The 25,158-nt window shown below is 37.5% G+C and overlaps 1 protein-coding gene across 1 annotated transcript in view; it reads right to left on the reverse strand.

The window, feature by feature from the left end:
* The window catches only part of LOC118580744 (regenerating islet-derived protein 3-beta-like), a 40,882-nt gene extending 16,960 nt beyond the window's left edge, over nucleotides 1–23,922 (reverse strand). The window contains exon 1 of the mRNA XM_036182681.1: nucleotides 23,891–23,922. The gene's annotated coding sequence lies outside the window, so the exon portion shown is untranslated. The remainder of the gene's footprint in view (nucleotides 1–23,890) is intronic.
* Nucleotides 23,923–25,158: the final 1,236 nt, after the last annotated feature.

A 25,158-nucleotide genomic window follows, 5' to 3' on the forward strand; every position in this document is an offset into this window, starting at 1 on the left:
AACTGTGCCTATCTCATGAACTGTGCCATTATTGGGGCCAATAATTTTTTTTATCAGAAAACTCTGTCGATTTCATCTGATTTCCAACTCACACACATTGAACTTGGGGCAGTTACATGTTGTATATCATGTTAGCTGTAATGCTATGAAAAGTACTCCAATTACACATTTTATAAGCACTGTTGCTCATTGTTAGTTTTTATTTAAGGGAAAACTAGATACAATATCAAATGTTCTTCATTCAGGAAAACCAAAGGTTATATTTCAGTCTCATTATCCTCATGGTTATTCTAACAGCTTGTTCATGCCAGCCTGTCTCTGTACTTCTGAAAATGATTTCACGCACCTTTCAGTAAGAGGTAAAAAAGAATGATAAGTACTTCCTTGACTACACTGCTTTTCTTTTTGCTATGAATTAACCTGTTATGTATAATCTAGAGTTAGAAGTAATCACATATTGTCATCTTTCTTGGTGTCTTCTCCTCCGACCCCATCCAGTGGTGCTGGGGATTTAACAGGGTACTCACATATGTTAGGCAAGCATGTAAATATTTAAATAAACCCCTAGCCTTCTTTGTGCTGTTTACCTTGGAGACTGGGTCTTCTTACGTTGCCAGGCTGACCTAAAATTTGTGATCCTCCTCCCTCAGAGTCCTGAATAGCAGAAGTTATAAGCCTGTGTTACTGAACCTAGCTTGTGTCTTCAACTTTTTTCAAGAAAAATAAAGGAGAAAACAGAAAGAAATTAAGAAATAACACAATAGAAGTCCATCATTTTTCATTGAAAATAGTTTTTTTTTCTATTTTTCTTTTATTGAAAACAGTTTTTTTTTTCATATAATACATTCTGGTTATGGTTTTCTCTCTCTCAACTACTCCAAGATCCTTCCCACATTCTCTCCCATCCAAGTCTACACCTTTTCCATCTGTAATCAGAAAATGGGTATTAAACAATAACAATAAAATAAAATGAGGTAAAACAGAAATGAACAAACTGGAAAAAAGCAAACAAACAGAAGCAAAAGAACCAAAGTAAAAACACAAGAAACATACAGATGATGATGAGACAACACATTCGTACCCACACAGGTCCTACCTATACAAAACAGGAAGACATAAAACATGCTCAAATGACCTGTAATGTTAAAATAAATGAATAAACAAATAAGCCTTGAAAAAGCATTATGAGACAAAGAATCATGAAAGATGCCATTGAGGTTGGTTTGCACTGGCCATCCACTGCTGGGCATGAGGCTTGGCCTTAAGAGTAGTTTGTATCTTTTGAGACTCCATTGAATTGAACTAATTTCTAATTTTTTGTTTGTAAGTGATTATCAAATAGAGTTACCTCCTAGGTCATGGATGGGGACTTATGTCCATGTCTTGTCACAGCCTTGTGATTCCATCTAGCATAGATCCCTGCAGGCCCTGTGTGTGCTGCCTCAGTCTCTGTGAGTTCATATGTGCATTGGACATGCTGTGTTATCGCCACTGGCTCTTACACTCTCAGCCCTGAGGGAAAGGATGTGGTAGATCCATCTGTTGTAAAATAATGCTTTTGTACACTGGTTTAATAAAACACTGATTGGCCAGTAGCCAGGCAGGAAGTATAGGCAGGATAGGCAGACAAGGAGAATTCTGGGAAGAGGAAGGCTGAGTCAGGAAACATCAGCCCACTATGCAGGGAGCAGCATGAAATGGCACATAGGTAAAGCCACAGAAAACATGGCAACATATAGATTAATAGAAATGGGCTGAGTTTAACTGTAAGAGCTAGTCAGTAGGAAGCCTGAGCTAATAGCCAAGCAGTATTAATTAATATAAGCCTGTGTGTGTTTATTTGGGTCTGAGAGGCTGTAGACCTGGGCAGTACTGGAGAAAACTCCAACTATAGCCATGCTATTTAGGACTGAGTGTTATAAGATCTCTCACTCTCTGCACATTTTCTGGCTCTGGGTCTCTGTATTTTTTCCATCTACTGCATGAGGAAGCTTCTCTAGTGATGATTGAGCAAAACACTGATCTACAAAGTACAGCAGAATTTCATTAGAAGTCATCTTACTGCTACATAATTTAGTAAAATAGTAGTATTTTGTTTTCTCATAAGTCCCTAGCTTATTAAGTCTCAGATTCTTGGTCATTCAAGCAGTGTCATGTATGGGGTTCCATTTTGTGGAGTGGCCTTAAATCCAATCAGGTATTGGTAAATTACTCTTGTAAACTTTGTGATACTATTGGACTAGAACTTGCAGGTCTTTCATGTTAGGAGATTCAAGGATTCATAGCTGGGTTGGTGTTGATTTTTCTTCTCTGGTAGTATACAGAATACCTTCACAGCACAGCCAACACTAGTTCAAAGTAGTGAGGCTCTTAGGTAGGCACTAGCTAAACTTCTCCATATTAAATGAGATTTGTATGTGTTATATTCAGTAATACAGCCTTATGGTCAGTTTTATGGATAGCAACCAATAGTCTTCATAGCCTGGATTGTTTTGGGGGGTACCCAGGGGACTCATTGGCCAACAACTATATTAGTTCTGTTATCTAATCTTGATTTAACTTTGATAAATAAACAATTTAAAGAGCCCTCTATACCCTAGTGAAATCAAAGTGGTAATTAAAAGTCTCTCATCCACCCCCAAAAATCAGAGCTAAGGGAAAGATAGTTTTAGCACTAATACCAATACTTCTCAAATTATTCCATAAAATTAAAGCATGAGGAACACTACCAAATTTATTTTACAAGGCCACAGTTACCCTTATACCAAAACTGCATAAAAACTGAACAAAGAAAAAGAACTAGAGACCATTTTCCATATGAACATGGACGCAAAAGTTTTCAATGAAATACTTACAAACTGAATCTGAGAACACATAAAAATACCATCCACCATGATTAAGTAGGTTTTTTTCCCTAAGATATACAAGGATGGTTCAATATATTTAAATCAATAAATATAATCCACACAGTAAACAAAACTGTAAGACAAAAACTGCATGACCATCGTGTTAGATGCAGAAAAAGGCATTTGGTAAAAATTCAACACCACTTCATGATAAAAATCCTGGAGAGAATAGGGAGGCAGGATGTACACCTCAACACTCTATTCCTGGTACTGAAAGTTATGGTGATGATATGTCTGGATTCTGTCTTATTTGGTGATTTTATTTACATTGCCTGCACATGTGCGTGCGTACACACACACACACACACACACACACACACACACACACATGGAAGATTCTTTTGTATTAGGTTTCCACTATACCCTTCAAATGGCCCTTAGTTTCCTCTGACCCTTCTTCTACTTTCTCTCCGGTCCCCTCTTTCCTAACCTTCCCCATCTGATCTCATTACGGCCCCTCCATGCCTTTCCCGCCATGACTACCTATTTCCTTTTCCTAGGTCACTTAATCTCTACACAACCTCTATAATTATATAGAGTATAGCTTTCTTATCAAAGATTTGAAAGCTGACATCTATATATAAGTAAAAGCATTAGTCTTTGTGGGTTTTTCCACCCATTTTCCTTTATTCTATTTTTAAATGATTGAGTAGTATTCTACTATGTAAACTTACAATATTCTTTTTTTCCATTCAACTATTGATGGACATCTAGGTTGTTTCTAATTTCTGGCTATTATGAATAAAACAATAGAGAACATGAATAAGCAGTGACTCTGTAGTAGGATACAGTGTCCTGTGGGTATGCACCCAAGAGTGTCAAAGCTGGATCTTGAGGTATATCTATTCCCAGCTTCCTGACAATTTATATAGTAGTTATACCAGTTCACACTGCCACAGGCAATGGATTCATGTTCCCTGTGATCCTCATACATGCCAGCATGAATTGTCATTTGTTTTATTGATTTTTGCCATTTGTACTGGTGTTAAGATGAAATCTCAAAGTACTTTTGATTTGCATTTCTCTGATGACTACAGATATTGAACATTTCTTTAAGTGTTTCTCGGTCATTTGTGTTTCCTCTTTTGAGAATTCTGTTTAGATCTATACCCCATCTTTTACTGTGTTGTTTGTTTTCTTGATGCCCAGTTTTGTTTTGTTTTTTTTTTGTTTGTTTTACTTCTTCAGATATTTTAGATATTAGCCCTGTGTCAGATATGTAGTTGGTAAAAAAAAAAAAATTCTCATTTTTTTTTTAATCCTGCTGCTTTTATCCAAGTCCATAGATGTTTAGAATTGCAATATTCTCTTGGTGAATTTTTCCTTTGGTAAATATATAATATCCTTTCCTATCCCTTCTGATTATTTTTGTTTAAAGTCTATTCTGTCATATATTAAAATGGCTACTCCAGATTGCTCCTTAATTCCATTTCCTTGAAATTTCTTCTATCCTTTTACTCTGAGGTAATGTCTATCCTTGATGTCAAAGTGTGTTTCTTGTATGCTGCAAAAAGATGGACCCTGTTTTTCAATCCAATCTGTTAGTCTATATCTTTTTATTGGGGGCATTGAGACCATCAATGTTGAAAGGTACCAAGGAGCAGTTTTAATTCCTATCATTTTATTGCAGTGGTATGGGTTTTTCCCCTCTTTTGGTTTGCTGGTTTAGTAGGTTTGATTATTATGTGCCATGGGGAATTTCTTTTCTAGGGAAGTCTGTTTGGCATTCTGTAGATTTATTGTACATTTACAGGCATCTCATGTTTTAGATTGGAGAATTTTTCTTCTATAATGTATTGATAATATTTTCTGTACCTTTCACCTGGGTTTCTTTCCCTTCCTCTATTCCTATTATTCTTAGATTTGGTCTTTTCATAGTGTCCCAGATTTCCTGGGTATTTTATGCCTAGATTTTCTTAGATTTAACATTCTCTGTGGCTGAATTATCTATGTCTTCTCTCATGTATTCAATGCCTGATATTCTCTCTTTTATCTTATGTATTCTGTTGGTAAAGCTTAACTCTGAGTTTCATGTTAGAGTTCTTAAACTTTTCATTTTCAGTTTTACCTTAGCTTGGGTTTTGTTCAGTGAGTCTCTTTCTATTTTCATGTCTTAACAATTTTCTTCATTCCATTCTATGCTTTGTGTGTTTTTATAAATTTATTTATATCCCCTTTAAAAATTTACTTATATCCTCTTTAAGGTCCTTGAGCATATTCTTTTTTAATTTTTTTAATTATATTTGTGTTTTAATTTTAATTATCAGCCATGGGTTCCCCTGTCCTCCCCCTCCCCCCCCCTTCCCCCCAGCCCCTACCCTCCATTCTCATCTCCTCCAGGGCCAAGACTCCCCTGGGGATTCAGCTCAACCTGGTAGATTCAGTACAGGAAGGTCCAGTCCCCTCCTTCCAGGCTGAGTAAAGTGTCCCTGTATAAGCCCAAGGTTCCAAACAGCCAGCTCATGCACTAAGGACAGGTCGGGGTCCCACTGCCTGGGTGCCTCCCAAACAGTTCAAGCTATTCAATTGTCTCATTTATCCAGAAGGCCTGATCCATTTGCGGGCTCCACAGCTTTTGGTTCATAATCCTTGAGCATATTTTTAATAGTTATTTTGAAGTACTTGTCTTGTGCTTCATTTATGTTGCATTTTCAAGGCCTGCTTTAATGGTGTTGCTGGGCTCTAGCAGAGACATATTGACCTAGATGTTATTAATTATGTTTTTACACTGTCATATAGGCATCCCAAATCCAGGTTTAGGATGGTTGTAACCCTAGGTACCAATATCTGTTCTTGTGGTGTTTTTTTTTTTTTTTTTTTTTTTTGGGGGGGGGGGGCATGTTCCATTCCTTGGTTTCTGGTGTCCTCTCTTGAGAGTGTGGTGGCTGTTGGGTTGCCTGGTAGGGAATACTTCTGAGAACATGCCAAGTGTGACCACTGGTGGTCCCAGGTGGAGCATGTTTCTAGGTACTGGGAGCTGAAATGAAGAAATGGGAATGGGTGGCTGAGAGGTTCCATGATAGGGAAGAAAGATGGGGATATCCCCAGGATCTGTGTAGAATCCTGAATAGGGTCAGAGAGAATGGGAAACCTCAGCAGGTGGTCTGCTATGCAATTTGAGATAAAACTAGGGGATTAGAAATGGAAAAGAGAATGGATAGAGATCACCAACCTGATTCCCTGGCCAAAAAGTCCATGTTTTCTTCATCTCTGTTTTATAAAACAAGGGTCAAGAAACAGTTTTAATAACTAAATCAACATATTAAAAATGCAGGCAGAGAGTTTAGGGGTTGTGTCCAGTTCTGATGTCCACATTCAGATGAAAAAAATCAGATTTAAGACATAGAAAAAAATGTTACTTATTGGAGCCTGGTCCAAGTTTGAAAACAATAGTCCAACATAAGAATGAAAAGATCCAGATTCTAATTCCAGTGAATTATCCAGTGCAGGGGTAGGGTCCACAGCCATGTCTCCCGTTCATACACAAGCCCTTCATCAGTTTGAGATCCATGAGTAGGTCCCCAAGTCAAAGCCCTGGTTGAGTTTCCTATCGTGTTCTAGTTCTGAATTCTAAGTCAGTTCTAAGCTTTTCTCCCATATGCTACTCTATAATTGTGAATTCTCCTAAATTTTATTCTCCCCTTTCATCCTCTCATTCCAATCTATCATATGAGTATTCCCCAAGATTGATCTCTATTCTGACCTATTAAATTTTTATTCCTTTTTTTCTGACATCTGCTGTCTTCAATTATCTAACCTTTCTTCTCTTCCTGTTTCATTTTATACCAATTCTCAAATATCATTATTAGCATTATAATATAATGTTGTGAATTATACATTCTTCTCAAAATCACTCTCTTCGAATTTTTATTTCTATTTTACAGCTGCTCATAGAGGACTGAGAATCAGACCTCAAACAGGATATCTCACCTGGGTACATGTGTCAGAGACTCATCTATCACACAAGGAACAGCACTGTAATGGATATGCCCATAAAATGTGAAATTGCACTACATAGCAATTTAGGAACTCAGTACTTGATGAAACCTAATCACATGGTCCTATATCTCACTGGCACATGTAATTTCTTTGTTCTTTTTATCCATTTGCATATTATATTTACTGATACGTAGGATAGAGAATCTTAGATCATATCCTTCATGAAGACCCGCATAGAGCATGAAAGCTTCCACTGGAGGTAAGAAGCCTCTGCAGTTTTTCTTACAGATAAGATAGTGTGGTAACAAATAGAAGTTGGATTCAAAGTTCATGCATATGAATAGTCAATATATGAATATTGCAGAAGAAACACACAAGACAATAAAACATAATTATACTTTTCTAAAAACAAAATATAAAACATTTAAAAATATAAAGCCTCTTAAAGCTAACCAGGAAGCATGCATTATATTTTATGAGCATCATATTACATTATTAATCATTTAAAATTGATACAAAGGAACCAGGAACTCAACAAAAAAACATTGTAGGGAATGTGATCATATGGCTGACAATAAAGGAAATATATTCTTTTAAACATATAAAATTCTGGTCAAGTTTATATATATATAGACTATTATATAGCTATTATACAAATATAATAAATTTCACAATATATAACAATTGCAAATTAAGTCACACTGCATCACATAGAAATATTCTATTTTTCTGCTCTGCTTTACTATACATTTTTAACTTACCAGGAAATTCTCTATTAATTTTGTCAGACTGGGAAAGGTCTAGAGGTCTAATTACAAACTGTGTGAGCAGGACCGCGGGAAAACAGAATTCTTATACATGAAAAGAGGACAGATAAATTGATGTCATACTTGCTCTCTATAGGGCAATTTTATTATATTTATGAAAATTAAATATGTGTGCTCCTATTGCCCTAGAATTTTCCTTCCAAATACTTATTCCACAAATGTGATTACATGAATCCAAAATTAATTAATTATGTTGAAGGTCATTCACTGAAAGATTGTTAATAATGGAAAAGAAATGGAAATAATACATATACACATCAGAAGAAGAGAATAAATACATGGAATCTTTAGTCATTGAAATTCAGGTGTACCCTCTTTGAACCAGATGTGTTCTGGAAATCAGAACACTTGGATTAAAACATAATGTAACAGTATATTACATGGCACTTCCAAAAAGATCTAAGCCAGATCCTCCCGATCAATTACATCAATATTATGCAGCAATATGTTTGGAGAAAGGATACTAAGTAATATACATTAAAGCCACAAATGTTTATACTTCTTGTCAGTAGTTGATCAGTTCAGGTAGACAGGGCGAGACATTGCTGGTTTGGGGGAAATATTCCTCAAAAGTACAAACTTTAGGTACACATGGTTAAATCATTGGTTAAAATGGCAAAAGGAACTTTACAGATGTAATTGACATAATGGACACTAAAAAGGTACTTTATCAAACAGTTTTTAGATTGGCTCAATCTAATCAATTATCTAAGAAATTAAATACAGAGTAGAAGATTGAGCAGAAGAAGAAAGTTGAAAAGGATGGCAGACATGGTAGAAGGAAAAGCCATGGAGAAAGATTCTATGCACCTCTTCCTGTCTGAGATTTGGAAGCTACAAAAGAGCATGTGGGAATCCTTCAAAAAGAAAGGGTGACAGACAGCAAGCAAATGAACTCATATATGAAAGAGCCATGAACCTGGCAAGGTAAAGGGACAGAATTGTGCCTCTACAGTAGAGGAGGTAAAATATTATTTTACAATGAAAACAAACAAGTGTGGAAAGATATTTCATAAAACAATGATTATATTTAAAAGTATTTTTTTGTTTAAGGTACACAGGAAACGTTGTACACAGTGGTTTCTGAGTTAAAGATGTGGTACATGCTTCTGAGCACATGGTTCTATTAAGAGAAATTAGAAAGCTATACTTCCACAATAATGAAGAACTTGTCAAAGTTCTTATCAAAGTGGAAGTGTGTGTGTGTGTGTGTGTGTGCACGTGTATGTGTGTATGTGTGTGTGTGTTCTTTCATCTAGGTATAAAAATATAGTTTTAATCATTTATGTTGTTAGATTGGACGCTGCACGATAACACTCCTTATCAATTGTAGTCATTACATCGCTAAGGTCCCTCATGCTTATGATGAACTACCACATGGATATCTTTTAGTTTCCTTGTTCTCACAATACTAACAATGTTGTCAAGGCCTATCTAGCCAAACTAAGTGAGCACAAGTACAGAAACTTATGATTTTAGCATATACTAATTGATGTTATTTTTTTCCTCAAACATATTGATTTATAGCCTTGGTGAATTTAATGAAGAAGGTCTAGTTTAGATTCTTCTAAGATAGATGGGCATATAGTTAATGGTTGAATAAATACATATATAGATGATAGAAAGACAGATCAATATATTGGTAGATGTTTGATGGATAAATGATAGATCAGAGAAATTAAAAAGTGTCTGTTTAGTAACTGAAAGGACAAACACCACTGTTTCCTCTTTTCATGATATGGATTACCTCAGCAGCCTAGGCTCCTGAGATGAAGAACTTCATGTCCACTAAGCCTTCTTCCTTCCTAGTCTCCTTTGGTTCTCACTATGCAAAGCATAGGAAAACATATATCCACATACTCTACTCTTACATAAAGTTATAAGACACCGTGACTGTGAAAACGGCTCACTGGTGCCTGGCCCCAAGTCAGTGTTTAATAAAAGCTTGTACCAGTTTCTTCCAATCAGCACCATAAATCTAACTTCCTCTGCACAAGGGACTGTCATAATTTATGGCTACATTTCAAAGAGAAAACAGTCAATATACTGGGCAAGGCTTCCCATTCATTTCTCGTAAGGCATGCATGCAATTTATGACCCTTCTAACTTATCATCACTCCAAGAATGTATTGATTTATTTTTTTTAAACTGCATAGCTGGCAACTGTGATTTGTGGCTCCAAGTGAAACTGGTATTTAAACACTCCAATTCATTTCAGTGTTCATATTTGTAAGAGGTCAGTGGTTCTCATTATTGCACCCTTCTTTCAGTAGGCATTCATCTGAGACAGGCTGGGATTTTCAGCCTTTGTGCTGAAGGAATAAATGAGCAACTTTTGATTTACCAATATTTCTAAAGATTTTCAACCCAATATTCTCATTCCCTTGTTTCAATCTCACACTAATTTAGATGGTGTAGCAAAAAGAGCTTTGGAAAGTATAATTAAGATTTCAAATCAACTGACCTTAAAAAAAAATCCATTATTTTGGACTGTCTGGTCAGGCCCAAAGTATTCACAAGCCCTCAAAATCTGAAGAGAAAGACAAAACCAGGCAGTGACACATGGCAGGAGAGAGGCAGTATGATGCAGAAGACAAAGCCATAAACACTTAAGATTGATAAGGATTATACCTATTATTACAGGTGTTGAAACAGAGGGGGGCATTAGACATGGAAGTAGTTGTCCTTCAGAAGCTGAACCCAACACCCAGCTTCAGACAGCAAAGAAGAGACCATTAACCATGAGGAGCTAAATTTCATCAACAATATGTTTTAGCTCAATTGAGTCATTGTGATGCCCATAGAGAGGAATATAGCTTTGTAGACACGTGGGTCTTCCTCTCTATTTCTTTAATTTAATGCACATTTCTTATTTGATTTTCACTTCTACAAATATTCTTGGTTGATTTTTATGTTGGTAAACTGGTTGATGGTTTGGTTGATACAATAAATTCAGAGATACAAGACTAAGATGTCTGCACTTTTTATTCACCTGTGAATAAAAAGATGAAATGACTATTATATTTAAGATTTATTTTATTTTAGGTTCATGAGTACTTTGCCTGAATATATGTAAGTTTGTTGCATGTGGGCCTGGTGACTGAAAAGGCAAAAAAAAAAAAAAAAGAAGAAGAAGAGCACCATAATCCCTGAAGCTGGAGTTACAGATGGTTGTGAGCCATCACTGGCTGCTGGGAATCAAACTTAGGTCCTCTGTAATAGTTGCAAGTGCTCACAAATGCGGTATAATCTCTCTGTCCTGTTATGATTGTTATTATTGCCCTAGAAAAAAACGTTGTAGGATGCTACTTGACTCTTCTCTGTGTTCCCTGGAAACTTTCAATTCTCTGCTTAGTGTCTGGACTGGAAGACTGGGTGTTGGTGGTGTGTAATATGTTGGTTCTTCACTTACTTGGGTGTAGGAGTTAGCAGCGGTGTCTAGAGAGAACGGGTAAAAACGAGCAGCTGGCAGCTGCTTACTCTAATTTGGGTAAGTGCTCTCAGCACTTGCCAAATTGGAAAAACCATCTGCCTGAGGGCTGTGTGTGCTCCCCTCATTAGAAGTGTTGGACTACCCAAAAGTTCATTCTCTGAGGAGAGCAAGTTACTTTTTTGGGAAGCAAGGGATGGTGAAATTTCCTCAGCTCCCAACTTTGTCCTGCTGGTGAACTTATCTCAACTGTCATGTAAGCCTGCAAACTTGGGGCTTAGCTCTTTCACAATTCTTTGTTGTGCTTCATTCTTATATCCTTTAGGATTTTTGCAAATGAGGAGTCCCAAGTAGCTTTAGCAATAGTGCCTGAGAGTTTGGTTATATTTATAAAAATATACAAAAACAGGTAAATTTCATGTATGAATTTATCTACTAACAACAACCAGGAATATTTATAAAGCTCATATATTATTTGTCAGTTGAATCTGTGTTTAAGGGTTTATTATTAATTTTAACTCTGTGTGTGTGCTTGTGTAGCATGAATCTTAAAGGTACTTGTTAATAAAAACAAACCTGAGGCCAGTTATTGGGGTGAATGCTGGAAGATCAAAGAAGCAGAACAAGCCACAGCTATCTCACCTTGCTAGTTCCTCAGGTAATACTGGAAGCTTCTGAGTCCTCATCCCAATGGTTCTCAGCTGAACTGTGTTGCTCCAAAGCCTGAACGCTTAACCAACCAAATACTTAACTAACTACATACTTTACTCCTTTAGTTCCTGGTCCTCACGCCTTATATACCTTTCTCTTTCTGCCCCCACTCCCTGGGATTAAAGGTTGGATTTCTGGGATTAAAGGCATGGGTCACCATGCTTAGCTGTTTCTAAAGTGGCCTTGAACTCAGAAATCCAGCTAGCTCTGCCTCCCAAGTGCTGGGATTAAAGGTGTGTACCACCACCGCCCAACTTCTGTTATGGCTTACTCTTCCCATTTTCTAGCCATCATTTTTGGCTTTGTTCTAGTGGCTGTCTGTTTTCTGACCCCAGACATGTTTATTTTGGGGAACACACAATATTTCAGGGAACACAATACCCACCACATGCTTTTGGTGTTGGGGGTGTGTGTGTGCATATGAATGCAGTACCTGTACAGACCAGAAGAGGGCATTAGATAACCTAGAGCTGGAGTTACAGGTGACTGAGCAGCCTGACCTGACTTTGGTGCTGAAAAGCAAACTCCATTCTTAAGCAAAAGCAGCATGTACTCTTAACTGTTGAGCCATCTCACCAGCCCGTAATATTTCGATATTGTTAAAAATATCTGAGGGAGACTTGTTTTATATGTGCTTAAAATTTTTCAGCATAGAATTAAAATGATATCTCAGGAGGGAACTTCCTAGGTATCTCATCCTTTCCTAATCTCTTACAACCATTAGTAGTGAGCTCAGTAAGATTGCTCCACGGACAAAGGTGATTACTACTCAGTCTTGGCAATCTAAGTTTGATCCTAGAGCCATGGAATGGTGGAAAGAGAGAATTAATTCCACAAATTAGTCTTCTGACTTCTATGCACATGCTATGAGACAGAGAGAGAGAGAGAGAGAGAGAGAGAGAGAGAGAGAGAGAGAGAGAGAAGAGAGAAGAGAGGACAAAGGAGAGACAGACAGAGAAAGAGAGACAGGCAGAGACAGAGAGACAGACAGAGAGACAGAGACAGAGAGGGGGATAAAGAGATAGATAGACCCAGTTGTGTGGGGGGGTATCCTGACCCCAAATTTGAGTGAGTCTAGAAAATCAGAATATTATGTGTGTGGACTAGGATGGATTACTTTTCTCCCTCAGCATTGGTGGTTTGGGCAAGTATGGAGAAATGGATAATCCTTACAAAGATAGCAGAGTTGATTATTTCCTACCACTGGAGGCTTTTGCTCCACATTTCAAGGTTTGAAAACCCCACTGCATGGTTCCCTGGAGAGGGGGCAGTTTACTATCATGATAACATATAAACTACCTGCCCAAAGCAACTATCTTCAAATAATATTGCAGTTAGGGTTTAGACTTCAACATATTAATTTTAAAGGAACAAAATCCACCTCACATCATTAGTCAACTATTCTATAGCAATGATGATTTTCAGTTAGTAGTTATCATATATTGACTCCCTTAATCATCAGTACTCACTTTCCATTATTTCACAAGGGGAAAAAGAAACTTAGTGATATCTTTGTATAAATAACACAGCTAAGAAATAGTTGAATCAGCAAGTGAATCAATGCTGTCTGGGCAACATCTCAAAACCCCCTTTCCTGTAATCTATTAGTTATTTCAGTATCAACATATCTGTAGATGAATTTCTAAAGAGTTTTATGGAAATTCGAGAGCAACACATTGAGCACCAAATGTAGCTGGAAATTTTCCTGTGTCTTGCCCGGTCCTGCAGCCACTCAGACCCAAATAAACACACAGAGGCTTATATTAATTATGAACTATATGGCCATTAGCTCAGACTTATTACTGACTAGCTCTTACACTTAAATTAATCCATAATTCTTATTTTTGTTTAGCCATGTGGCTTGGTACCTTTTCTCAGTTCTGCCTTGTCATCTTGCTTCCTCTGTGTCTGTCTAGTGACTCCTGACTCTACTTTTCCTCTTCCCAGAATTCTCCTTGTCTGTTAGCCCCACCTATACTTCCTGCCTGGCTACTGGCCAATCAGCATTTTATTAAACCAATGTACAAGGGCATTATCCCACAGCACACATCTTGCAAACTTGTTGTTGTTTTTTTCTTTTTTTTTCCCCCTGTCCTGGATCTCACTCTGTAGACCAGGCTGATTTTGAACTCACAGTGATCCACCTGTCTCTGTGTCCCGAGTGCTGGGATTAAAGGTTTGTGCCACCACCAACCAGCTCTTGCAAACTTTTGAGATCAACACTTTCATTGATCTTATAATAGTATCATTGAGGAACCAAAATTGTAAATGGAGATGCAAAGACCTTCACAGACTTGGAAGAGAAATCAATGGAAACCTTGATGAATAAATAGAGCTTGTGTAGTCATCTGATACTTGAATTTAAGGGAAAAAAAAGAGAAAGCTCAGAGGCCATGAATAGCCTCTGCAGGTGCTGATGGCCACTAAGGTGCACAAACCTGCTGCTTTAGTGTCCTCGTGTTTCAAAGTTTATCAGAAAACAGAAATAAGTAATAGGAGAGAAGAACCTGTTTCTCCTTCCAAAAGTATGTAGATATCTGACAACTTCTACAAAACCATGGTACCAAAGCCAAGTTTTGCCATGAATGAGACTTTAAATGGTTTTTTTTCCAGGGGTGAGTTGCCTGGGGCCCAAGAAAGCTCCATGGTCCACAATTTCACCATGAAGGAGCACAATTGTCTGGTTAGAATTTAGAGCATGTAATGTGTCTTTCTAGCATCCCTCACAGCATAGAATTATGGTTATAGGAAACCACACTGCCCAGAAGGATGTCTGAACACAGTGCATGCATTTTCAATGAGCTATAGTTATGTTAACCCCATAGAATGTTTCTAACAATTCATTAAGGGGCAAAAACAATGAGCAATAATAGCCAATGGTTGGATTCCTCCCTATGTCAGCCAATACTCTTGAATTTCACTTTCACCTTTACAGTACTCAAATGGTGGAGAGGCATATCTGAGCATTGAAAGAAGATAATATGACCTTTTATTACATTTTCTCAAAATGAAAGCCTACAGAAACAATCTCCTCTATTTCATTATCCTTCAAATAGTATGAAAGATTCCAGCATTTTCTTCCCAGTGTCACCTAATGGAGAAATTCCTGTCACTTCTTCCGACATTCCTTGCTGTGGTTTTTCTCATCAGTTATTCATCTCCAACTATTAAATGTTGGTGTAGATAATATTAACAGCCAAAGGTTAAGGCTTTTAATTTTTTGCCTATTAAGGAAAGTTTTGGTATTTAAAGGAATAATAATGGGATTTCAGAATGGCATTGCCAAAAGGGGTCTTAGAGGTTATCAAGTTCAATATATTATTTTACAAATGAGAATACAGAGTTACCAGAGGGGAAACCTGACACTGAGTGCTTGTGACACAAAGGCTTTGGGACCCAGAATGCCATGTTGACTCTCATTGTTTTCCTCCTCATTTCCTCTATGGCTCCTACAATTCTCCCCACTTCCACAAACACTCTCTTTACATACCTGACATTTCCCAGCATGTAATTCTAAATTCTCTCCTAATTCCTTGTTAAATAAGGAACTAGTGCTGGATGAACAGCAATGTATCAAGTTGTTCTCTAATCTCTATATGCACAATATGGTGAACACCACCCCCACAACAAGCAATGAATAGATGTGATTTTAAATATTCAGAAATAGTGAAAGTCATGCATATATATTAAAACTTTATAACATCCTAAACATTTCAAAATGTACTATTGTAGTTATAAGTAAAGATAACATACCTTATTTGCCTTTCTCAAGAAGTTTTCATTTCTTGTCAAAACCAATCTTCAAATATAAACCACCAAAAGGAAAATTTGTATACCCCTCTCTACTTCTTTATTTCTTCCTTCATTTAAAAGGTATTTGTGTATTTTATTTTTATCGTGTGTGTGTGTGTGTGTGTGTGTGTGTGTGTGTGTGTGTGTGTGTGTGTGTGTGTGTGTGTGTGTGTATCCATCCTGCATATCCCACAGTATTTGAATGGAGGACAGAGAACAGCTTGCAGGAGTTGGTTCTCTCCTTCTACCCTGTGAGTTCTGGGTATTGAACTTGAGCCATCATACCTAGTGGTCCTTATCCACAGAGCCATCTCATTGCCATCTAATAGGCATTTTTAGAACCAAGCATTCAGAATTGTATTCTTCACCCTCAGATTTACCAGACCTATGCTAAATTGAAGAATATTGACACAAAGTCAGCAATTAGGGAATCAATCCCTTCATAATAATGCACAACTTAAAAAGAATCAGGATAAGTACCATTCAACACATCAAGAACTAAAGGTCTCTGATTTACAACAGCAAAGTCAGATTATTTCATTCCTATGATTTCTACACACTCGGGCAAAGACTAAGAAGTGCAGTTCTCAGCTATGTGGTATCACTGTCACACTAAAAAAATGGCAGAATTTTTAAAGAATCAATAAAGAATAAAACAGATCTCCAACAAAAATACATAAGGCTTACCCAATACTCCATTTTTATTTACAATGCCGATATTGTATAAGCTAGCATGGGCTGTACTGTTGTTGGGTTTTTGTGTGTTTGTTTGTTTTACTCTTTTGGCTCTTATTCTTTGGGAGCCTACCACCCAGCTCCCAAATAAATACACACATGGAGACAAATGAATGCCCGAGCTTAGCTTGACCTAGCCAGATTTTCTTTTCTTTTCTTTCTTTCTTCCTTCCTTCCTTTCTTCCTTCCTTTCTTTCTTTCTTTCTTTCTTCCTTCCTTCCTTTCTTTCTTTCTTTCTTTCTTTCTTTTTTGTTTTTTTGAGGCAGGGTTTCTCTGTATAGCATTGGAGCCTTTTCCTAGAACTCACTCTGTAGACCAGGCTAGCCTTGAATTCAGAGAGATCCACCTACCTCTGCCTCCCGAGGGCTGGCATTAAAGACATGTGCCACCACTGCCCAGATTTCTAGCCAGTTTTTCTTAATTTAAATTATCCGATCTACCTTTTGTCTCTGGGCTTTCTCCTTTTTCTATTTCTGTACATCTTTTCTTTCCTGCTTGTTCCATATCTGGCTGTGTGGCTGTGTGACTGGCCCTTGGCATTCTCCTCTTCTTCTTTTCTCACTCCTCAATCTTGTCTTCCAAGATTTCTCCTATTTATTCTATCTGCCTGCAATTCCAACCTATCCTTTCTCTTCCCTAGCTATTGGCCATTTATCTCTTTATTAGAGCAATTACGTGTTTTAGACAGACAAAGCAACACAGCTTCCCAGAGTTAAACAAATGCAGCATAAAAGAATGCAACACATCTTTGCATCAATAAAACAAATGTTCCACAGCACAAACATAATATTACACAGCACTATGCATTCTTTTTTAAATTTATTTTATTTTAAATTATGTGTCTGTGTATGTGACTATTTAAGGGTATGTGAACTTGAATATAATGCCCGCCAAGTGGGTATCAGATGGTCTGGAACTAGAGTTACATGCAACTGTGAGTAACCCAAAGTGGATGCTGATAACCAAACCTGAGTCCTCTGCAAGATCTCTCTAGCCCATGTCTTGCTTTTCAACCAAAAGAATCCCACCAATCAGTCACCACCCACATCTCTTCCCTTAGAGAACTTAGCAAAGATTTCTCTTGTGGTAATATGGCAGAAGGCATTCTTCAGAGTAAATCTCTGATGGAAAACAGCTAAGAATGCCAGATGTCCATCTAAAACCATCTTCCTAAAATATCAGACTGATGATAAAATGGTATGAAAACATTATGGCAAAAATCGACATGAAATCTGGAACCCAAGCATAGAAGTCCCTGTATCCTAAAGAGAGAGCAAAGTTGACAAAATATTGCCAGAGTCTGAATACTTCTTTGAAAACTGCAGAACTCAGAAAGACATAATATGTAATACAAATCCCAGGCCAAACTAATACAGACCAATAGGAGACCATCACTGCTTTAAACATGCAACTCCATAACATTATCCTTAAAGGTACCAAAGACCCAGAATTGGACCTCTACTCTCTATCTCCAAGGACTTATAAGGGAAAGAGCCTTGTATTTGCATAGTATGAGAATTAAGTCTCTGAGATATTGGGAACAAAATTGACATTCATCTTAATCTGCAGCTCCAGTTACCACCAACACAGTTCTTTACAGAACTTTAAATGACAGTTTCAGCTTCATATAGAAATACAAAAACCCAGAATAGATAAAATAATCCTAAATAATAAAATAACTGTTGGCACTATCCATAGTCTCATATTGTACTACAGAGCTATAGTAATAAAAACAGACACACTGATCCACGGAGTTGAATTAAAGTCCCAGGAATAAGCCCACATACCTATGGATAGCTGTTTTTTTTTTTATAAAGAAGCTAGAAGTATGTACTGGCAAAAGGAAAGCATCTTTAAAAATTGGTACTGGTCAAACTTGATGGCTGAGTGTGGAAGAATGCAAATAGGTCCATACCTACCATGCTATACAAAATTCAACTCCAAATGGATCGAAGACCCCATCATAAGACCAGGTAGACTGAATATGATAGAAAAGAAAGTCTTGAATTCATTGGAAAGTCTTGAACTCATTGGCACAGGAAACAACTTTCTGAACAGAACGCCAATAGCATAGATAGTAAGAAGAGCAGTTAATAAATGATACCTCATGAAACTTAAAAGCTTCTGTATGACAATGGACACATTCACTTGGACAAAGTGGCAAGATGAAAAAATAAGAAATTATTTTTACTAACTACACAACTGACAGATTGATAATATCTAAAATATATGAAGAACTCAAAAAAGCAGGATGTCAAGAAAACAGACAACCCAATTTTTAAAATAAGATATACATATAAACAGAGAATTCTCAAGAGAGGAAATACAAATTGCTGAGAAGCACCTAAAGAAATGTTTAACATTCTTAGTCATCAGTAAAATTTAAATCAAAACTACTTTGATATTTCACCTTACACTAGTCAAAATGACCAAGATCCATAAAATATCTCGCTCATGTTGTTGGCAAGGATGTAGAGTAAGGGCAACATTTACCCATTGCTGTTGGGAATGTAAACTTGTACAACTACTGTGGAAATTAATGTGGTGATTCCTTAAGAAGATGGGAAGTGACCTACCTCAAGATCTAGCTATATTACTCTTAGGCATATAAGAGGAGGATCCTTCATCATACTATAGAGACTTATTCAAATCATTCCAGAAATTAGAAACAGCCTAGGTGTCTGTCAATAGATGAATAAATAAAGAAAATGTGGTGCATGTACACAATGTAGTATTACTTAGCTATTTTTTAAAAAATAAAAACATAAAATTTGCAAAAAAAAAAAAAACCACCCTGCATGAGATAACCCAGACCCTGAAAGAAAAATATGGATGTTAGCTATTAAGTATTCAATAAGCAGGTTACAGTTATATAATCACAGAGGCTAGGTACAGAGTATGGAAGTTGGGAGAGGGTTGGATCACACTAGAAAGGGGTAATAGAATAAATAGTTATGGATTGAATGGGGGTTGACTGGAATGGAAGGATCAAATAAGAAGGGGGGAGAAAGAATGGGATTCAGGAGGGATATAGAGAGGGACAGCTAAAACTAAAAGTTATTTGAGGAGTCATATGGAAACCTAATCCAGTGAAATCTTCTTAAAATATACGCATATGTGAAGGTGATCTAAATGGAATTGCCAAATAATAAAGGATACAGCCACAACTGGACATCTCTCATCACCATGAAATGGGTTACATATAAACTACTTGCTGGCCAAAAGAGCCTCATGGGAACCCTAAGCAGCCTGCATTATTGACAAGGCTATTGATTACTTTCCACAAACTGAGAGTAAGGCCATATTGCTCTAGACAAAAGGTATATAGCTCATGGAACATGGAGAAGTTGAGCTGGTGAGCTGCTGCCTATCTAGAGCCTTCAGTCCTATGGAACTAGAAGGTACTCTGCATGCTACCAACAGAGAAAGCTAAACACTAATCCATGTACAAACCCTTCAATCTACAATGGTGATCTGCCTGCTAGATGTATTAGTACAAAGCTTGTGGGAATAACCTACTAATCTCTGATTAGATTAAAAGCCAATTCCATGAGTTAGAACTCATCAACAACAATGCTTGAGAAGTCAAAAACCTGAGACCAGATAGGCCAAGGACCTAGGGGAAAACCAAATACCGCTGTTCTGATAAAGGAATATAACAATAAATGACACCTAATGACAGTCTGCTATACTTATATATCAGTGTCTTGCTCAATCATTATCAGAGAAGTTTCTTTCTGCAAGTAGATGGGGACAAATATAGAGACCTACAGCTGGACAATGTGCAGAAAGTGAGAGACCTTAGAGCCCTCTGTCCTAAATGGAACATCTTTATCAATTTTCTCTCCTCAGGACTTGGGTATTCTGCAGAAGAGGAAACAGAAAGATTGTAAGAACACGAGTGAATGGAGGACACCAAGGAACAAGGTTTTCTAAATACAGAAAGACCAATACACGTACAGATGAGATACACACAAAGACTGTGGTAGTATGCACAGGGGCTGCTCGGATCTGAGCGCAATGGGTCATAGTGCTGAGAGAGGAAGTAGACAGAAGCCCATATCCCTAACCTGGAAGGTATCTCAAATTGATTACCACTCACAAATAAAAACTTAGTTTTTTCCAGTAGAATCTCACTCAGTGAAATAATCCACTTTTGAAGCCAGGCCCCATGCCAGGCAACAGATGGCCAACACAAAAATGAACTCAGTGGCATCTTTATGTCACAATGGATTGCCAGTTTCCTCTTCTTCTTCTTCTTTTTAATTGTATAGATCCTTTGTGTATCATAGCTTCTGTTTTAGAGTTTTTTATTGTATTTCTGTGGGTGTCTTTGCATCTTTTTCTTCTGTTTATTCATTTGATTTGTTCTATTCTGAATTGTTTGTTTTTATTATATTGAATTTTATCTTATTATCTTTTTAGATGTCTGTTTGTATCCTAAGAGAGAAAGAAAATGTATTGATACATATGGGAGCAAAAGTGGGGAATATTTGGGAGGAGTTGGGGAGAAAAAAGCATAATCAAAAGATACTATGTAAAAATCCATTTTCATAAAATAAATTGTAAACATTTTAATTATTTATAATTTATAAATTAATAATTTAATCACTTAATAATTTATAAAATCAAATTCAATGAGAGGGAATGAGCTCAACACAAACATCTCTGAAGAAGGTGGTTACTGACCTGATCATGAAGTCCAAACCTCAATTGCTACAGTCGTTTTGGTGAGAAATGGCTCCATGTACACTTTTTGTGGCTAGCCAGATAGGACATCCAGTCTTTGATAGAAGGCCTCTTTTTAAAGCACTGGCCACCCCTGGTGACACACTAAAGTGAACAAGAGTGTTGGGGAAGGTTGGGGAAGACATGCAGGGACTTAGAAGTCTCCAACATGACATAGAGCCCTAAAATGCTTGAGGGTCTTCCTGAATGAAGCATAGACCTTCCTATAGTATAGAGAGCATGATTTGAATGGTGAGGGTGTTAGATTTGACCTGAGCCTTGAGACCTAAGAAATCTCTTAGCCCGTCTGTGTTCTTGGATATGGCTAATCTCAAAAAGATTACTCTTCCCTCAAATGCTAGGTAACATGCAAGGCTCTCTCTGTATTTATTATACTTTCCTTTTAGTTGCTGCAATAAAACACTTTGATCAAAAGCAATTTATGGAAGGAACGTATGTATTTGGCTTACACTTGCAGGTCACAGTCCATCACTGAAGGAAGTCAGGGCAGGAACTCAAGTAGGAGACTGGAGACAAGACTACTTGCTCTTCCATGAAACATTACCTCTAACCAGAAAAAGCAGAGGAATTACAACAGAAACTGTGGAGAAATGCTGCCTGGTGGCTTACTTGCAGCCTCACGTTTAGCTAGATTTTTTATTTCTAGATTGCAGCCCAAGGTGACATGCTGAAAGATGATGTCACCCATAGTGAGCTGGATCCTCCTACATTAATTAACAATCAAGATAACCTCCACATACATGTTCATAGGTTAGTTAATCTGGACAACCCTCAACTGAGGCTCCCTTCTCAGGTGACTTTGGGTTATGTCAAGTTGACAGTCAATCCAAGTAAAATGGTCTTTGATAGACACCCTTGTCTATCTACTTTCATAATCCCCCAGATGTCATTCATTTTTTTTTTTTACAACATACCCAACATCAGTGATCATTTCTCCTATGGTGATAGACTGAATTAAAATATTTCCTAAAACATAGTGTACATTCTTTCACAAGTAGTGAGTAGACAAATTCTGTAAATGATACATAGACTTTTAAGATATATATCAAGATCCTTAAATACTAGGCTCATGATTGAGAAGAAAACACTTCTCATACAGATAGAATGGATATATTTTGCTAGAAGTAAGTAGATTCAATCCTCAGAACAATTCTTTTAGAACATTTCCAGCTTAGTCTATATTCTTGTTAGTGTGGAGAACATCATACTTGAAAAAAAAGAGGAGACAATATAAGAAAGAGCATTGAAAAGCATGTGCACCTGGGATCAGGCCAGCATTACAATATCTGCCTCTGTGGCTAATCTGCTGAGGGATTTGGAGTGGGTTAGTATAATTTGCTCTTCCTAGTAGAACTTTGTATTCCTTCAGCTGAATCATGGCTGTGTTTCAAGTCACACATCTTCTCCCAGGTCTTTTTGAAGTCACTGAGTGCTTGGTTCCAATCCAGGAATCTCTCTTCATTTGTCCTTCCAGCATAGCAAAGAATAAGCTGTCACAGTCTGCCACTGAAACCATGGCTGTGCTAATAAACTATGTTGAACCTGATTTGTGATTTCATAATGTGGAAAGTGGGTTGATGAGGAAAGTGTGGCATTGTGTTAGTCTTTTTTCCTCATTTGATAGATACTTATAGGTCATATGTGTTAGGAGTGCTTCCTGGAAGCATTTATCAGTGATACTAGAGTGGACATGAGAGAGATCTCTGAGATGCACAGTAACAAACCTAGAAAATGTGAACTAACAATAAATGTTCTGAAATCATTCTAACAAGTAAAATGATGTTCCAGTGGGAAAGTCCATGTCATCTACACTATGGCCCATCCTCTCTCTGGATCATCAGATTCCAGTATTTTACTATCTCTAAACAGTCTTTTGACTTTGCAAGTCAATAGAAGTGAAAATTCTGCCTAACCCAGTAGAATGCTGAACGACTTTCCATGTCTCATGGAGAAGCCATATTTGCCTTTATATTCAACCAGTTGTTTTATTTTGCACCTGCTTGTTATTTTGATTGTCTTTATTTTTAACAACTTTATTGAGATGTATTTCATGTACCATGACAATCCAACCCCTTAATGCATGCACCTCAATACAAGCAAGGTAGTATAACTATCTCAAGCCACAGTACAGTTTCAGAATGCTTTGCAACCCGAGACCTATTAGTTTCTCAGACTCCCCATCCCATCCCTCCTTCACCACAGGCAACCATTGATCTACCTTCTCTTCTGTAGATATGTCAGTTTCAGATAGTGTGTGGTTTTGTGACAGGCTACATTCCTTTTCCTTTTTAAATGATCTGATTCCATAAGCACAAGTACACACATAGTATGTACACACACACACACACACACACACACACACACACAAACACACACAAATGAATAAAATAAAATAAATAAAATTGAATATTCTAAAACAGGTAAAAACACAACTCTTACAACAGTAACTGTGAACATATTAGATTGCAATGGACTCCTGGAGTAAGAGAACTAGGAAACTATTATAACCAATTTAAAAGAAAGGTCTTTGTAATCTCCATTTGTATTTTCTCATTCCAAAGTCCAGGCACTAAATTTCTGCAGGATGAACACATCTAGCCACTTCTTTAACTCATACATATCATACCAGGTATACACACTGCATGTTTGATGAAGAGGGGGGAGCATGATTAGCTAATTGATCGCTATCTGCATAATAAGAAAACTCGTAAACTATTGCCAGAATTGGACACTTTAAAAGGTATTTTAACTTTATACTGTTTGTGACTTCACCAATTTACAATTAGAACTTTAAAACTCACAGAATATGAGGCTTAAGGCCAGAGTTGGTATGACTCAGACCCCAGTCAAGCTGATGAGCTTTGAGGAGCCAGCTGTCTGTTGGGCCTCAGGCGTCCTTCAACTGAAGGCAGGAAGTGCAGCAACCTGAGCAACTGTGTGCAATGAAGTTGATGTCCACTTTCATCAGCCAGGTGCTGGACTCTGCCTGCACTTTAAGCAATCTCTGTGGGGGAAAAAAAGAATTTTTGTAAGTTTATAAATACTTACAGGCACACAGAAAGACAGAGTCAGACGATTCCTGCTGTTGGGAATATGCTGTTGCTAATTTGCTTTTTCACGTTTGATCAGAGAACATGACATTGGGTACAGGCCCTCTACGATGCATCCCTGCAAGGAAAGTCCAAGGCCAGTCAGATGCCCTCACTGCCTGAGCAACACTGAGCAAGTTAATCATCCCAAGTGCTTCATTGAACCCAAGAAACAAGCAAATTTTCAGAATCTTCTCAAATCTACTGCAGCTTTTGCCCAAGTCCAAACACTGTACACATTTTTCTGGCATCTTCTCTGAATTATATTCCCTTCTGATCTTGGACAAAAATTGAGCATGAAGAAAATTCCAAAGGGAAAACTTAGTTTTATGTAATTTCACCTCCTACATGCAAACATCAATAAGATGAAAAGCCCTTTCTTTTATTTTGTGTGTAGGCATGTATTAAGTTTTTATTTATGCATTTATTTACTTATTTATCTGATAAGAAATATGGGTTAATTTATTTATTTTTCTTCCTTTTTATTATTAAATAACTTTCTATTCATTTTACACACCAACCACAGATCCCCCTCTCCTCCCTCTTCCTGTCTCCCAGCTTTCCCCCACCTAACCCACCTCCTCCAAGGCAAGGCCTCCCATGGGGAGTCAACAAAGCCTGGTGCATTCAGTTGAGGCAGATCCAAGCTCCTCCCACTGCACCAAGGCTGTGTAAGTTGTCCCACCATAGGCACTGGGCTCCAAAAAGCCCGTGCATGCACCAGGGATGGATTCTAATCCCCCTGCCAGAAACCCTTCAAAAAGACCAATCTAAACAACTGTCTTGCCAATGCAGAGGGCCTAGTCCAGTCCCATGGGAGCTCCACAGCTATTGGTCCACAGTTCATGAGAGTTCTCACTAGTTTGGCTTGGTTGTCCCTGTGGGTTTCCCCCATCATGCTCTTGACCCACCTTGCTCATATAATCCCTCCTCCCTCTCTTCGACTGGACTCCAGGAGCTCCACCAAGTGCTTGGCTGTG

Source organism: Onychomys torridus, chromosome 3 (assembly GCF_903995425.1).
Source record: "Onychomys torridus chromosome 3, mOncTor1.1, whole genome shotgun sequence".
NCBI classification, from domain to species: Eukaryota; Metazoa; Chordata; class Mammalia; order Rodentia; family Cricetidae; genus Onychomys; species Onychomys torridus.